Source organism: Akebia trifoliata, chromosome 12 (assembly GCF_017979445.1).
Source record: "Akebia trifoliata isolate Shusen 1 chromosome 12, ASM1797944v1, whole genome shotgun sequence".
NCBI lineage: Eukaryota > Viridiplantae > Streptophyta > Magnoliopsida > Ranunculales > Lardizabalaceae > Akebia > Akebia trifoliata.
Window position 1 is genome coordinate 22,993,323 of NC_141386.1, and position 15,574 is coordinate 23,008,896.

The 15,574-nt window shown below is 33.6% G+C and overlaps 1 long non-coding RNA gene across 2 annotated transcripts; it reads right to left on the reverse strand.

Annotated features, from left to right (window-relative positions):
• Positions 1-7,947: 7,947 nt before the first annotated feature.
• On the reverse strand, positions 7,948-12,207 carry LOC147389086 (uncharacterized). Of its 2 annotated transcripts, none has more exons than XR_015171057.1 (5): positions 11,909-12,207; positions 11,059-11,144; positions 8,724-9,275; positions 8,569-8,624; positions 7,948-8,496 (listed from the first exon to the last, which is right to left on the reverse strand). It is a non-coding gene; the product is annotated as an uncharacterized LOC147389086 (long non-coding RNA). The 2 variants fall into 2 exon arrangements; XR_015171056.1 differs by having other exon boundaries at positions 8,569-8,606; positions 11,909-12,206.
• Between the last annotated feature and the right edge of the window lie 3,367 nt (positions 12,208-15,574).

Consider the following 15,574-nt stretch of genomic DNA (forward strand, 5'->3'; position numbering starts at 1 on the left):
TTTGCAAATATTTTCTAAAGACTTAATTTTTCTTGAAATCAAGCTTTCCAAGTGAAGAGAGGTTTCTAAGCGTGAATTGATCGCTAGGGGTATTTTGGTCATTTTGTCAATTTGTGTGAATTTTGGTTTGAAGTTTCTTTTCGTTCTAATATGATTATTTCTAAGTCTCGGTGTCCTATTTTTCTAGGGTTGCGAAGTTTTTAGATTATTGAAACATATAACGATCATAAGCATACGTATTTGTTAAATTAAATGTAAAATGGTGACGATCATATGCGTATATAATTTCTTTGTTAAGTGTGCTAAGAAGAGAAGAAAAAAAATAGGATCATAAAAAATAGGAATTATGAGGACTTGAAAAGAACTAGAGAAAATCAGGATAAGACTTCTCACAAGTTTTCGATTATTCAAATATTACACGTTCATCATTAGGAAACCACACCAACCAGGTGACGGGTCATTGGATCAGGCTGATGTAAAATGAAGTGTTTACAGATGCCTGTAGACACCCTAATTTTGCATATGCTTAATTTGACAATTCGTTACTTGATTATTGTGGGTTCTTAATGATGAACGCAAAGAACTCGAATGTTGAGGAGTACTGTCCCTGATCTTTTCATATATAGTCCTTCTATCTCTCTTACTCATTACGACTTGATATAGAAAAATTACGCAGGTTTAGGATCGCTACATCTTACACCCTATTTAACAAGTACGTACGCTTAGGTTTGTTATACATATCAATAACCTAAAGACATCATAATGTTAGGAAAATATGACCTCGAAATTTAAAAATAATCACACTAGAACTAAAAGAAACCTCACGTTAAAATTCATAAAATTTACAAAAAATTAACAAAATGACGAAAGTACTCCTCATTAATCTCGGAACTTCGAAAAATCATGAAAGTACCTTCATTGCATTCAGAATATGATTTCTAGTCTAACAACACCTAAATTGATAAAAATAAGAAAATTTACGAAAAATCTACAAAAAAGGACAAAAACACACCTCAATGTCCGACTTTTACCTAGAAACCTTGATTCTTAAATATAATAAAAAATAAAAAAAAAATTTTGAAAAAACTCTCAACTAACCAAATTTAAATTATAATTAAAATTTAATTGACCAAATAAAATTCAAAATCAAATTCAAATTAAAAATTAAAATCAAATTTAAATTCAAATTAAGCAACTAATTAAAATTCAAAATCAAATTAAAATAAAATCAAAATTTCATTAAAACCCAACTAAAATTAAAATTAAAATTCAACTAATCAATTAAAATTCAAAACCAAATTAAAATGTAAACCAAAATTTCATCAAAATCCAAATAAAATTCAAGTTAAAAGTTAATCAACAAATTAATCAAAATCCAATCAAGTTCGAAGAAAATTCGATCAATCAAAATTCAAACTAAAATTCAGTCGACCAATAAAACTTTCAAATTAAAAATCAATTGATCCACAAAATTGGAATTAAAATCAAAACAATCATTTAAAATCGAAAAAAACTATAAAAATCAACTAATCTCGACTTAATTGATGGAAAACTATCAAGACGTGAGTAACGTGGGATCAACACCCTTATTCTTCTAAGGGAAACATGAGAAGTAAAAGGAATAAAAAAAGGTGAAGAGAATTTTCAATTTGGGACGTTCCAACCTAAAATAAAATAAAAAGGAGGAAATAAAAAAAAAAGTTAAAAGGAACCTAAAAATAGAAACAAAATACTATATAAAATCCCTTCCACGTCTCTTCTCGAGAGGGGTTGCTCCACATTCTCCTCATTCTCTTTTGGCTGGTTGTCTTAATAGAAAACATCTCCCTAGAAGAAAACGAAGAAAATAAATTAAAGAGAAGATAGGAGGAAAAGTATAGGAATTGAAGAAGGAATAATCCAACCACTATCATCAATTTTCCCTCTTCTCTTGAATGGCCCCAACATAACCACATTCAAATCTTCTTCTTCTTTTAAACATAGATAACCACTGTTTCTTTTTCTTTCTCTTGAATGCCCCTCAACAACAGCAACCAACATTTTTGATATTTTTCTTCTTCTCTTGAACACAATAGCCCTTAGCCCTCTATTTTTTTTCCTTTTCTCTTGAGCCACCCAACAACAATAATTTTTATTCTACCATCTTCTTCTATGGGACATCTCTAACAAGAGCAACTTTAACCTCATATCTTTTTTTTTTGGAACGTCCCTGTACATGCGTGATTCTCGATTATGAATGTCACTTCTACGAAAGTTTGGAGTTTCTACCATTCATATTTGCAAAAGGGTGTGAATGGTCACCCGATGTACATTTTTAGAAAAAGTGTCATTTTTGGCGTTTAGTGATTCTCGTTCGGATAAGGTGCTAGTCAACTTGAGATCGAGGTAAGCGGTTTGATTGGAGAAAAGGGAAGGTGTTAAGCACCATTTTCTCCCCACCAAGTAATGGTAACCTCAACTCAATTTGGTTAATTTTTTTGAAGGAAAATACAAAATAAAATAAGTGCCTCGTGTCGATAACTTGTACTCTTAAAAGGGATTTACTTTTGACTCGATTATAGGATCATCCCATTGAAGGAGATGGCCTTATAAACCTTTAACCGTGACAATTATATGTGTTTTTTTAAGTATTGGCTATAGTTGTGGGTCCATTCTCATGAGTTGAGAAGGACCCGAACACTAGGTGTCTCAAAATGATTTAAGAGATTTAAAAATCGATTTTGTTGTGAAAATGGTTACAACCCCTATACTTTCAACTGAACTGAAGTCTTATCTATTGGAGATAATGGAGGGGGAGCATCACATCCTATGTTTTTCTAAAATGAAATTAAAGAGATGAGAGGATAGTAGAAGAAGGATATAGATAGGGTAGAGAGAGAGGGGGTATGAATTCTTTTTACTCACCTTGAGACCTTTTCTTCCTTCTTCTTCTTCTATGTCTTTTTATTTGAGTTCTTGTTGGAATATGAGAGTATTTTTCTTTTAGATTAATGTGATAAAGTGATAATGAAATAGAAAAGAGTTGAAGAAAGATTTTTAGTGTGAGACTTGGTGTCCATTTTGGAAGATGAGAGGGTATTTATAAGTGTTGAGAGGTTATTTTAGGGATATAATAAGGTGAAGTGTTGGGGGAATAGATAATGACATAGGTTTTGAAGGTGAGAGATATGAAATTTAGAGTTGGGATGAGGATAGTTGTGTAATGAGGGTAAATGAGTAGTGTTTTGATTCAAATGATTTAGATCCTATCCAATCCATTTGGGTAGAGTGTTTGGTGAGGTGAGATGATAGATATTTGATTTAAGAGAATGAGAATGTAAATGAGTGATGTGTTGATGGAGTGTTAAGTTGGTTGAAGAGGTGAGGTATCTAGATTAGGAGAATGAGTTATGTAAGAGGTTGGTTGATTGAATTTTCAAGGGGGGTTAAGGGGATGATAACATGTGTCAAAAGGGATGGGGAGGTGAGGTAGTTAGATGGGTTGATTGAAGAGAATGAGTGTTAGTTTGGTAATGAGGGGTGTATGTTAGGTTTGTGAGAATGAATTTGTAATAAATGATGAGGGGAGGTGTGAGTTGTGATGTGAGTTGGTGGGGGTGTTTAGATAAAGATGATGGATTAGGGTATAGGGGGTATGGGTTGTGATGCGAGTGGTTGGTTATGTTAGAGAAAGGTGAGGTGGGTAGATTAAGGAAGGGTATGGGTTGAGGTGATTTTTATAAAGAGGTGATATGGGTAGATGGATTGTTAGAGAAAGGTGATGGGGGTAGGTGGTTGGATGAAGGAAGTGAGAATGGGTGATGACATGTGTCATATTTGATGATCAAGATAGTGATTAGTTGATATGGATAATGGTTTAAGGGTTAGGGTTATGGGTATGGAGGTAGATTGGATATGGATAATGGTTTGTGGGATTTAATGTATTGGACTTGGTTTATGGAAGGTTGTAGGTCATTTGGAATTAGGTAGGGTTTGTTTTATGATGGGGTTAGATGTGTTGGTGATTTTTTTAGGATTTGGGTAATAGGGAATTAGGTTTAGGTTAGGTTGGATAAAGTGAGGGATTAATTTAGGAGAGTTGAGGATTTATGGGCCCTAAACGGGCTTGGGGTATTTTTGATTCAAGAGTGGAGTGGTGAAGAGTAAGAAAGATGGTGGGTATCCCAAATTTCATTTTAAATTTATTCATCTTTTTTAAGATTTTTGAAAATCATCGGATTGATCAAAATATCATGTTTTGTTGAATTGGGCCATAGAGGCCCGTTGGTGAATTTTATTGAAAATCTGGTATTTTTTATATCGAGAGCAGAGCGGTAAAAGTTGGAAGGTGTAAGTAGGCCAAGCCCTTTTGGTGGGCCTACTAGATCCTTAGGGGGTCTTAGGAATCTAGATTCGATCAAAATGTCACTTTTCAATGATTTTGGCATTTAAGGCCTATTGGCAAATTTTGTTGAAAAATCCGTATTTTTGGGTCCTTTCGAGCGGGGTCCCGTTCAACTTAGGTTGTCCACAGTCCCCAGTAGTAGCATTTTCAGTCTTCATTTATTCTTCTTTTGAGCCACCCAATAGTAACAATTTCAATTCTATCATCTTCTTTTTTAGGACGTCCTCAACAGTAGCAACTTCAGTTCTATCATCTTCATTTTTCGAACATCCCTAGTAACAGCAACTTCAGCCTCATCTCTTCTTATTTTGGAATGTCCCCAATATTAGCATAACAACCTTTTTTTTTCTTCTTATTTTCGTCTCTTGAACACAGCAGTAATTACCTTAACAACAGTCTTATTGTTGTTTTTCCTTCTCTTCATTGGCTCAAGTTGCGTTTGAAGGAACAATACTCAGCCGCCATCATGTTGTAGAGGTAAGTTTAGTTTTATTTTATTTTTTTTATTTTTTTATTTTTTTTATTTTTTTCTTGCTTTCTTTCTTTTTCTCTCTCTCCTTATTGGTGATTTTTTCGTGTTTTGTTTCTATGACTATTCTACCCTCTATTAACATCTTATGTTAATCTTCAACCATAATCGTCATGCTTGAATTGGTTTTATATGATTTATAATAAGAGAAGTTTATTTTTTTTTCTTTTTATGCTATTAGGATTAGAAAATATTTTTGTTTTTTGTGATAGCTTCGTAATCATCATGCTTATATTAATTTTATATGGTGAATTTATGGTTAGAATAATTCTTCATATTTGGGTATAAAAAGGGTTTGATTCGACGGACCCTAACATGTGATATGTTGTGACGATTTGATAATTATTTTATGTGATGAGGCAATGGCTAATTTGATAAATATTTATGCTTTTGAATGATGACTATTTTAAAAAATAAATTAAAAATTATGCATCTATCCCTACTTTGTCAATTTTGAAAATTGATGCATATGGATTTTTATTTTTAATTTAGAAATTTTATATATATTCATATTCTATCAATTTGACAAGTTTACCCATACTTTTTTTTTTTTTTTTTTTCAAATTGGCAATTTCATGTGGTATTGATTTTTGTCAATTTAGAAATTCATGTGTATGCATATTTTACTAATTTGGTGATTTTATGGGATATCGATTTTTCTCAATTTTTGTAGTTTCATATTCATAATATCTAATTTGGAAGTTTATGTTAATAAATTTTTAATTCGAAAATTTCATATTCATAGCTTTCTAATTTGAAATTTCATTTATAATTTTTCTAATTTAGAAATTCTGTGTTTATTTGTAACTTTCTAATTTGGGAATTTAGAGTTTATTTTATAATTTTCTGATTTGGGAATTTTGCATGTGTTTATCATTTTTCAATTTAGAAATTCCACATATGTTCGTAATCCCCTAATTTAGAAATCTTGTATATATTTGTATCTTGTCGATTTGGCAATTTTATGTAATATTGATTTTCGCCAATTCAGAAATTTTATGCATGAATTTCCAATTCATTGTTTTGCCATGTGAACTTTAGAATATGGATAAAATTAAGGTTTTTTCATGTTTTCTTCATTTTTGTACAAAATTCAAAGAATCATATGATAATAGGAAACAATTTAGCTTAGAACCAGTTTAAAAAATCCAGTATAAATTGATGATGATTGGACCCTAACTTGACTTTAACCTTTGCATTTGACCATAAGATAGTTTTGGATTGTAGTAGAGATCGATTATCTAGATCGAGTGGGTTCGGTACCTACACCTTCCGAAACCCGTAATCTGACCCATTACCCCTTTCTTTTGTTTATGGACCGATCCGGATCTATTTTGGAGTTATTTTTTGTTCATAAACATAAACTAGGTGTCGACTCCCATTTTTCAAAAAATCCCCCATTTACCAATCAAATTCATTTTACTATTTAGCAAAAAAGAGTCAAATTGATTTTAGTGGCGACTCCACTAGGGATTTAGGTCAAACTTGACCCAATCCAAGACTATCTATAAGTTGACTTTTCACTCAAGTTAACCCAATTGACTCAAAAAGACTCTTAGATTATGCTAGATTTTTTCATTTCTTTCGTGAGTATGTGATTGGATGTGATTGCTTGATTATTTCTTGTGATTGGTGTTGATGAATGTATATGGCTTGTATGGTTGACTGTTTGCAAAAAGGCCTTGGGCACACTTTGTCCATTTGCACACACTCACGAGCATTACAACATACCCTTATTAACCTCGTAGTTAGATCCAAGCTAACCTACTCCTTCGAGACATAGTAGATGATCGTGAACGCTAAAACTTCAGTACAATACCTTTAGGTATATCAAACTGAAGCACCACGTACTGCTTGATCAGGTGAAACTAGGATAGTATATTGGTGTTTCAGGTTGAAATGACCTAGGCTTTGTCCTAAACTTAAATTTAAGTGCGGTCCCACTAGATTACAACTCAAATCTACCATGAGTGCTTTCGGATTGTTCTATTTAACCTAACCAAAAGGTAAGTTGGTGAATCGGTCCAAACCGTTCAAATTAAACCCGCAATACCGGTCCTACCCAATAAACTCAATTGGCAAAAAATATGATCATTGTGAACTAATTAAATCAGTTGGCCCAATTGGTAAATGGATCTAACCAACCAATACTACACTACAACAAACATGATAATTAGGGACGGTTTATAACCATTCCTAAGCCAGTATGAAACGGTTTGCAGACCGTCTTTAATCGAGGCGTTGTTAATAAGTTTAAACAGCTGGAAGTCGTTCTATATTTCAGGATTTTGAACGGTTAAAAATCATTCCAGATCTCAGAATGTGGAACGGCTTAAAACTGTTCCAAAGCTGAAAGCACTAGTAAAAAAAATAATACCTTAGACATCGATTTAAAATCCAATGTCTATAAGACTGATGTTCTAGGTCAGAGACTTTAGACATTGGTTACAAACTGATGTCAAAAGTTGTCATGAATCGATATCTAAACGTTTTAAAAGAAATTATTTTTTTCTATACCACTATTAATCACGGTCAAAATAGACTCAAATAGAGAACATTGAGGTTCTCTATCACATTCATTTATACACAAAAAGAATTACAATTAATCATAATTTACAAAATTACAAAATAAAATCACCACCACCCCCCCAAAACAAGAAACCTATCCATCACTTCTTCCCTACATTACCATATATACATTACAAGTTCCAAACACTCGTAAAGCTCTGTTTTGGAAGTTCAATAGTAGTCCACAAGAGTCTTCCCTGTGAAAAGTTTTCAAAACGACCAAAGATTAGGGGATAAAGCAAATGTTTATAAATAATTAATAATTCCTCTCTAAACTTTCATAAAATTTAGTTATGAAAGTATTGTTTTTTTTTCTTTTCTAAATTCTAAATTTTCTAAAATTTGGTCATCGTCAACGACTCCTCCACAATGTATTATTCTCTAAGAATTCAGCTCAATTAATAACAAAAAAAACCTACTAAAAAGAATTTCACGATTCATCCAAAAAAAATTAAGAAAATCTTACATGCTAAAATAGTTAACTAACAATACTCTGGAAGCGCTCTTGTACCATAGGTGGCGGCCCTTGACCTCCTTGCACGTAAGAAGGGAAGAACAGTGAAGATGGAATTTGCCAATCATCCCTAAAATAACAATCAATTAAACAAATCAAACACTCCATCGATAGGAAAGAAAAAAAAATCATTGAACAGTAAATCTTGCAAAAGAGCTGAGATAAAGTTAAAAAACCCTAAACTTTATAGACCAAATCCCTTGCCCAAACTTCGCTCTTGTACCCAAACTAAGGTGCCATGTTTTGGAAGTGGCCTTGATATTGAAGGTACCTTTCATATTCTTTACTCCTTGTGACCAAGAGTAGGAGGAAACTCGTTGGTACAATAAAAATCATCAAAGAACTAACACAAGGTTTATCGAGTAGAACACATTAAATATCTTACTCTTTTTATGCATCCATAGATCTAATTTGAATACTATTAAAAAAACCAAACAATACAACAGAAGAAATTACGTGCACCTTCAGATTTGGTAGACCTCCAAATGTCCAAAGATCAATCTGTATGTATAAGAACCTTGTAGTACTTACCTGAAAGCCAAAAAAATATGTACATAAATATTTTGTACATACCTAAGCCAAGTGACTCGGAAGCGTTGATTCCTCAATGCCTAGCATGTACAACAAACCTTGAATCATATTATGACCATTCTAAGATTTCAGTAAGAAATCTAAAGGGGAAACTCATGCATATAAATATTTTAAGTATTTATGGACATAAGAAATACCTCAAGTGGCTTCTACTCGATCCTTAGTGAAAGAGAGACTAATCGGAATGGAGGACCATGAAAGAGTTAGACCTTGAGAAAGAAGCAATACATGTGTTTTCCCTCAATACATCAGCATCGTGAAGGAGAAATATGATCAGATTGCCAAAGGATATTGCTATCTGACATAATATTTTGCATTAAACCAACTAAATGACAATCCACTAAGTGGAAAGCATTTAACTTCACAATTGAAAAATAACATGGAAATCCACAAGGAGACATTAGGACTGCTAAAAGTGGAGGTTGTAGTGTGATGTCCGGGAAAACGAACATAAACGACTGTACCAATTTTGCAATTTTTTTGTAGTGTGATGTCCGGGAAAAAAAAATACCACAAGCACGTGGTATCTCACCATAAAAGTTTAAATCTCACCATCCAGCTAGTAATAATAAATCAAGTTACTAAAGATACTATAGAAGCTTTTGTTTGCCTGCTCAAAGAGAAGCATCCAATGGGGGAACTATTCTGGTATTCTATCCATGACTCATAAAGCCTCATGGAACAAGCCCCTATAATGGAAGAGATTGAGATCAAGAATAACCAAAAAGTAAGATCATTTTAGCCTGGTAAAAGATTTTATCCATCATTGTAAGTAGTCTAAAACAGCAAAAAAGTGAATGAGATATGTTGGTTTCAATAAGCATCCCCAATAATGGAAGAGATTGAGATCAAGAATAACAACAAAAAAAAAAGCATTGAAAAACATTGACAAATGGGCAAAATAGATATGATAACAAATTATGGACCGTCCATTTTTTGTAAAGCATTTGTGATGGGGTTAGAAGTTTTGGAATCGGCTGATTTTTGATGAGGATGATCTCCTCACCATAGAGATCTTCCTCACCAAAAATCAGCTCATTCCAAAACTTCTAACCCATGTAAGACAAAAATGGTTGGACAAATGGTTGGTTGGGTAAATGGTTGGGTGCTGAACATTTCCCTACTTTTTTATTTATTTTTTCCTACTTTGGCCGGTCGCACATAACAACACAACTGATAGGTGATGGGTGGTTGGACGACCACAAACTTACTTTTCAAAATGTCAAATCAACTGAACTACGGGTCTAACAGTCCATATGATAAAAGTATCTTGGGACTACACATATAAATACGCATCTATATAAGCATGACTTAGATATAAGGAGTTCTTGAAGAAAAACAAAGGCAAGATGCATATTATTGATGTGGAGGGAGGAAATGAGTTACTTACAGCTCAAGCTCACATATGGAACCACATGGGTAGCTTCGTAAGCTCCATGTCACTCAAGTGTGCAGTTCAACTTGGCATACCAGACATCATACACAACCATGACAAACCCATGACCCTCTCACAATTATTAAAATCACTTCCTATCCCCCAATCGAAATCTGATTGTGCGTACCGACTCATGCACATATTGGTTCACTCTGACTTCTTCGCCCTACAAAAAATTGATGGAGATCAACAAGAACTTTGTATGTGACAGTTTTGTTTATAAAAGTTGCCAATGACACCAGATAAAAATTCATCAACTTGAAGATCGGGGGCAATCTACAAATTTATTAGAGGGTTTGACTATGATAGCATTGGCTACAGAACGGCTGAAAAACAGGGGGTTTGATTCAAGCTACTGGTATTAAAAATGGAATCGAGGGTTGGGCACAAAGGCCGATTATTGGTCTGAGCCTTCTCAGTTCAACTACTCTTAAAAAGTTATCAACACATCCACAAGTAAATATACTGCAACTTAGAGAATTATTTGCAATCTGCAAAGCTCCTCAGTGCATTTTTTTTATTTCAAAACTTAAGTCTTTAAGTTACTAACCTTATGGCCTAACTGAGGTTTTTGGTTGAAATTCAAACTAATTCATATAATAAAAGTAAAGGAGAATCAATAACCTAGCCCAACATCCAGTTGTCATGATCAAATTTATAGAAGCAAGCTGTTTTCAAATATGCTAAAAGAAATTTTATCAACTAGATACTACAACAAGTAAAATTAGAGGGATAAACATACTAGTCTGGCTCAAATAAAATGGTAACCAATACAGGAATGTGTAAGCCACAAGTTTGGTGAAGAAAAGACACATAGCAAATGGTATCACTCCCACTATCATACAAGCTTCCACAAGCCCAACAATATTACTCCTACTAAATGACCCATGATGGATACCACTCATTTCCACTTCCACGATGCCTTCCTTTTGTATATGAGTTTCTACATCTTTAGGTGAGATATTTAATATCTTAAATATGATATTTCTATGCAAACACCTAAATGTAGAAACCAGGAAGAAAACACAAATACTTACAACATTTCCACAGCAGAATCTTCACCTTTCTCATTTACACCACCTGAAATAACTCCACCTTCCTTTACCAAATTTCATCTGAGGACCTAAATAATATATAAATCAAATAAATTACCTTAATTAACTAAAACTTCCTCCTCTTTGAGTAAAGAACAAGTTAGAGGAAAGCATTAGAAAGGAAAGATAACTATTGAAAGGTTTAGGACCCACATATCCTTTGCTCAACAAGAAAATAGGACAGATGTTTCTATCTTAGAATGTGAGGATGGAGACGTCTGAATAACATAAGTAAAGTTAAGTACTTAAATATGAGTCAACTTTATCAATTTAGGGATTTTAATTCAGTTTCGATTGTGATGAATTTGAAATAAGAAAGGATTAGTTGGTTAAGAATTATTCCATAAACATTCGTCATATTTTCATTGGTAGATCAATAAGCTAGGCTACCTTGAATCAACCTTCTTTTTCTCTATTTTCATATATTCTTTAATATATTTTTGCAACAATCCTATGGGAAATTTACAGTCAAAACCCTAAATCCTAATTTTAGAGCAAAGCCTCAAATCATAATCTTACACAGTTCCATTATATAGAGCAAAGTCAAAATCATCAAATAATGTCAAAACCCAAAACCCTACCTTTCTTCCACAAATTCAAAGTATCTGTCTCCCTGATCAGAACATGAAACAACAACATTTACAACTAATAATCTTTTTAAGATTGCATAAAAGTTAATACAAATTAGTAGAATCCATCAAAAAATTGCCAGATTTAAATCTAATTAACTTTAAAAGAGAGTAAGAAAAAGAAGAAATCTTAAGGGTTTTTAGAGAAGATTGAATGATCGAACCTGCATAGCTGTTGGTTGAATCAACAGTTCCTTTGAAGGAGCTCCCAAGTAGACAAGACAAATCGAGCTGAAGAATGGAGAAATCGATGCAAAAGAAGCGAGATCTAGGGTTTTTGTAATCAAAAATAGAAGATGAAGAAGGGAGAAACAAGCTTTAAGGTTTTGCGAGGATGGTTTTCAAAACATCAAAGATGAAGAACTTCGTAAGCTTTTAAAGTTCTCTCACGTTCACATTTTTTGTTCCTGTGAGAATGAGAGACCCAAACCTATCATCCCGATTTCTTCTCTTTAAAAATACAAATTAAAATGGTTTTAGGTACTAAAACGGTTTAGTACCGTTTTTACTTAGAAACGGCTTTTAACCGTTTGACGCCCTCGTTCTTAATTAATAATTTTCTTGTAGTGCTAAACTGGTTGGACCAATTGGTTTTAGGTTTAAAGATTCGACCTAATTTGCTGAAAAAGATTTCACCCTACGATCAAACTAATTTGTCTTACCAAAGGTTCAACCCCAATAAGGGGTAGACTTGTAACTAACCTATTTTACCCTTGTGAGCATTATAGACTTATAGTGCATTTAGATCGATGTTTGCCACTGGACACAAGAGCTAATTTATGTCAAATTTTCAATCATGTGGTTAAAAGTCCAACCTTCAGAATCACTAGTTAATCCTATTTCATTTCAATTAGATAATAATTGCTCCTAGACGTTCTAAAACACCGTCTATGCCATTTTGGGTTCGTTAAACAAGTCGTCTTGCTAGAATACCATCGTCAAGTCCAAGTAGTCAGTCTTTGCCACAAAATAATTACCATGGACAAAGTAGTGCTTCACTGAGTTAATTACTCGATGAAGAGCTAAAGTCGCTTAATTATAGGACTGACCTCAAGAGAAGGATCAAGTTAAGAATATCCTTAGGAATCTTACTCTAAATTATGCCACGTAGTTGATGCCTCAATATCTTCTTACTTTTCAATCCCTCCTTGAGGATAGAAATCAAGTTGAGGATGCTTACTCTTTGAGTCTCTATGGTTACTCGTCTGAGTCAAAACCTAAAAATGTCAAACTCAGTGCCAATTCCTTACAAATAGCCAACACCTCTTTCGCACTAGTTCTTCAAGCCATTCAGTCCTCACAAGCCAAGCCTAAGAGAAAATTTCCCAATCTTGGAATGTCCCTTAGTATTGCCTTTCAAAAATTGATGAAAAGAAGATTATTGACACCATTGCAACCTAAGCTTTTGCCTAATCCTCTCCCTCCAAACTTAGATAATAGGTAATTCTGTGAATTCCATCAGATGTCTGACCATATTCTTAATAGGTGCATTACTCTCCATCATGCTATTCAAGACTTTATTGAGAAAAGAAAGGTTACCATACCCGTGCCGACTACGTCCAATGTTAAAACTAACCCTTTGTCTACTTTTCAAAATCAACCCCTACCTGCTTTGAACCTGATATCCCTATTCAAATTCGAGTTAGTTGACCCAACTTCCTTCATTCACTTAGTCGGTCTTAACAGTGCATCTTTACCATGTCAAGATGAACATATCTACCCTAAGAAAGTGACGAAATTTGAAAACAAAGTGATTATTAGAGCAATGGGTTATTCAGCATCTAACAAGCTTGAATTAAAACATGAAGAGGTAGCGAAAGCGTACAAGCTCAAATCATTCATCGTGAAGCTATCTAAAGTGGCATAGACCTTAGCATTGTGTCCTTCCATTCAGAATGATATCCCCATTTTGAGTTTTCTTTTTAGTTTCAGTTGTGTCAGTCTTTAAATTCAGTTGGTCATGTCATTTATGTTAGGATTTATTAATTTTCAAGCTTTAATTGAGTTTGTCAATCTATATTTTTTTATTCCAATAAAATAGATAAGTCTTTTGATTATCATGCGAGTAATAATGATATGAACATAAAAACATGAAGAATGACTTAGAGCTCACTAATCAAACTTAATAATTATTGAAATTAAAAATGACACTTAGGAAGTGAAAATTGATACTACATTATCCTCAGAAGAACACGAGAAAACAATAAACATACTTAAGAAATTCAGTAGTATTCCTGTATGATCTTATGAGAATATGTTGGTTATAAGCATCATGTTGCCTTTTATCGAAAATAGACTGTACAAAATAGATTAAAATATAAAACCAAAGGTCATTTTCAAAGTCAAAGATTATCAATCAAGAATGATGCAATTGAAACTATCGACAAAAATGTTAAGACTCACAAGAAGGATCCATCATACTTCTCACTTAAGAGAGGAAGGTTTTCATTTGAAAAAGAATAAGAGATTTTTTGAAGTTTTGAAAGAGTTGAACGAGTCAATGTCAAATACAAAGAACTCAATCATACTCGATTTCACAAAAGAAAATTGAAGACCATTCATTCTCAAAAGAAGATTTTACTCGATAAAGCAATCAATACATCAAATTCCTAGAACCTTGACCAAATTAAGTAGCATTTCACTAAAGAAGGTCTTCTTTAGTCGAATAATTTTCCTATCTTACCAAGAAAAATATAACATTTTTTAGCCCCTTTCAGCCTTTGAAAAATCAATAATCTTTTCTTTCTAAACTATGCCAACCAACCTTGATAGGGTTTTGACTTGATCCTAAAAGAGAAAAGACAAATTTGGGGTATGTAGGCAATTTGGGAAATTATTTTAGATCCGATCGCATAAAAAATACACAAAAATATATTCTCTTAAGGAAAGTGTCATCCAAAAGGAAAATCTCTTATTGAAAGGTTAAAAAAATGCCAAACTAAGAGGGCATTAGAAAAAAGGAGACATGACTACTCTCAAGGATCCTAAGGCCGTTATCCTACTCTCTAGCATAATCCTCCTTAAGGATATGGAGTCCATGGAGCAGGATAGCCTAAAGGCCTTCCTTGCCAAATTTTTACAATAGCTATTTTAGGTACAATCACAAACTCTTGTCCCCTACTCTTTATTTTTATTTTTGTATTTCTCTTAATATTTAGCTAATTTTCCATTTCTTTTTCTATGCAGGCCCTTTTCCTTGGAGCTATAGCGATCCTCAAACTATAGCATGTTGTAACCGAGCAAGCTTCTACTGCTTAGTTATAAGATGAGAAGATGGGATGACTCATTGCCTCTACTCAAGCTACTAAGTTCCAGCTTGTCGAGCTTCAAGACATCAACCTGCAACTCTTTTAACATCTTGAAGACTTGATAGTTGAGCATTCACACTTGGAATTCAAGTACAAACAGGTAGAGCCTAAGAATCTAGAGCTCAAAGAGCGTATCCTCTGATGGGACATAGAGATAAAAGACTGCTAGGAGGATTTCTTAGCCTTCTATGGCTGGTATAGAGGAGAATGTTACCCTACGAGCTGAGCAGGAAAAGAGGGTCAACCAAGCCAGGAGCGAATAGGTTGTTGAGGACACCAACCGAAATAGGGAGCTTCTGTCAAAGCTGAAAGCAAATTACATCCTCATCCGAGTGAAGCCAAGAAGACTGGCTACTAAGAGGGCTTTCGCAATGCCAAGGTGCAATATGACGTGGTGTCGTCTTCCAAAAAAAAGGATTCACTACCCCCTCCTTATAACAACCCACTCCATTTGGCGAAGTGGAATGCTTACACTTTTGGGAGTCTTCTTCCTTCAGTCCCTTCTAAGTAGAACGAAGAAGC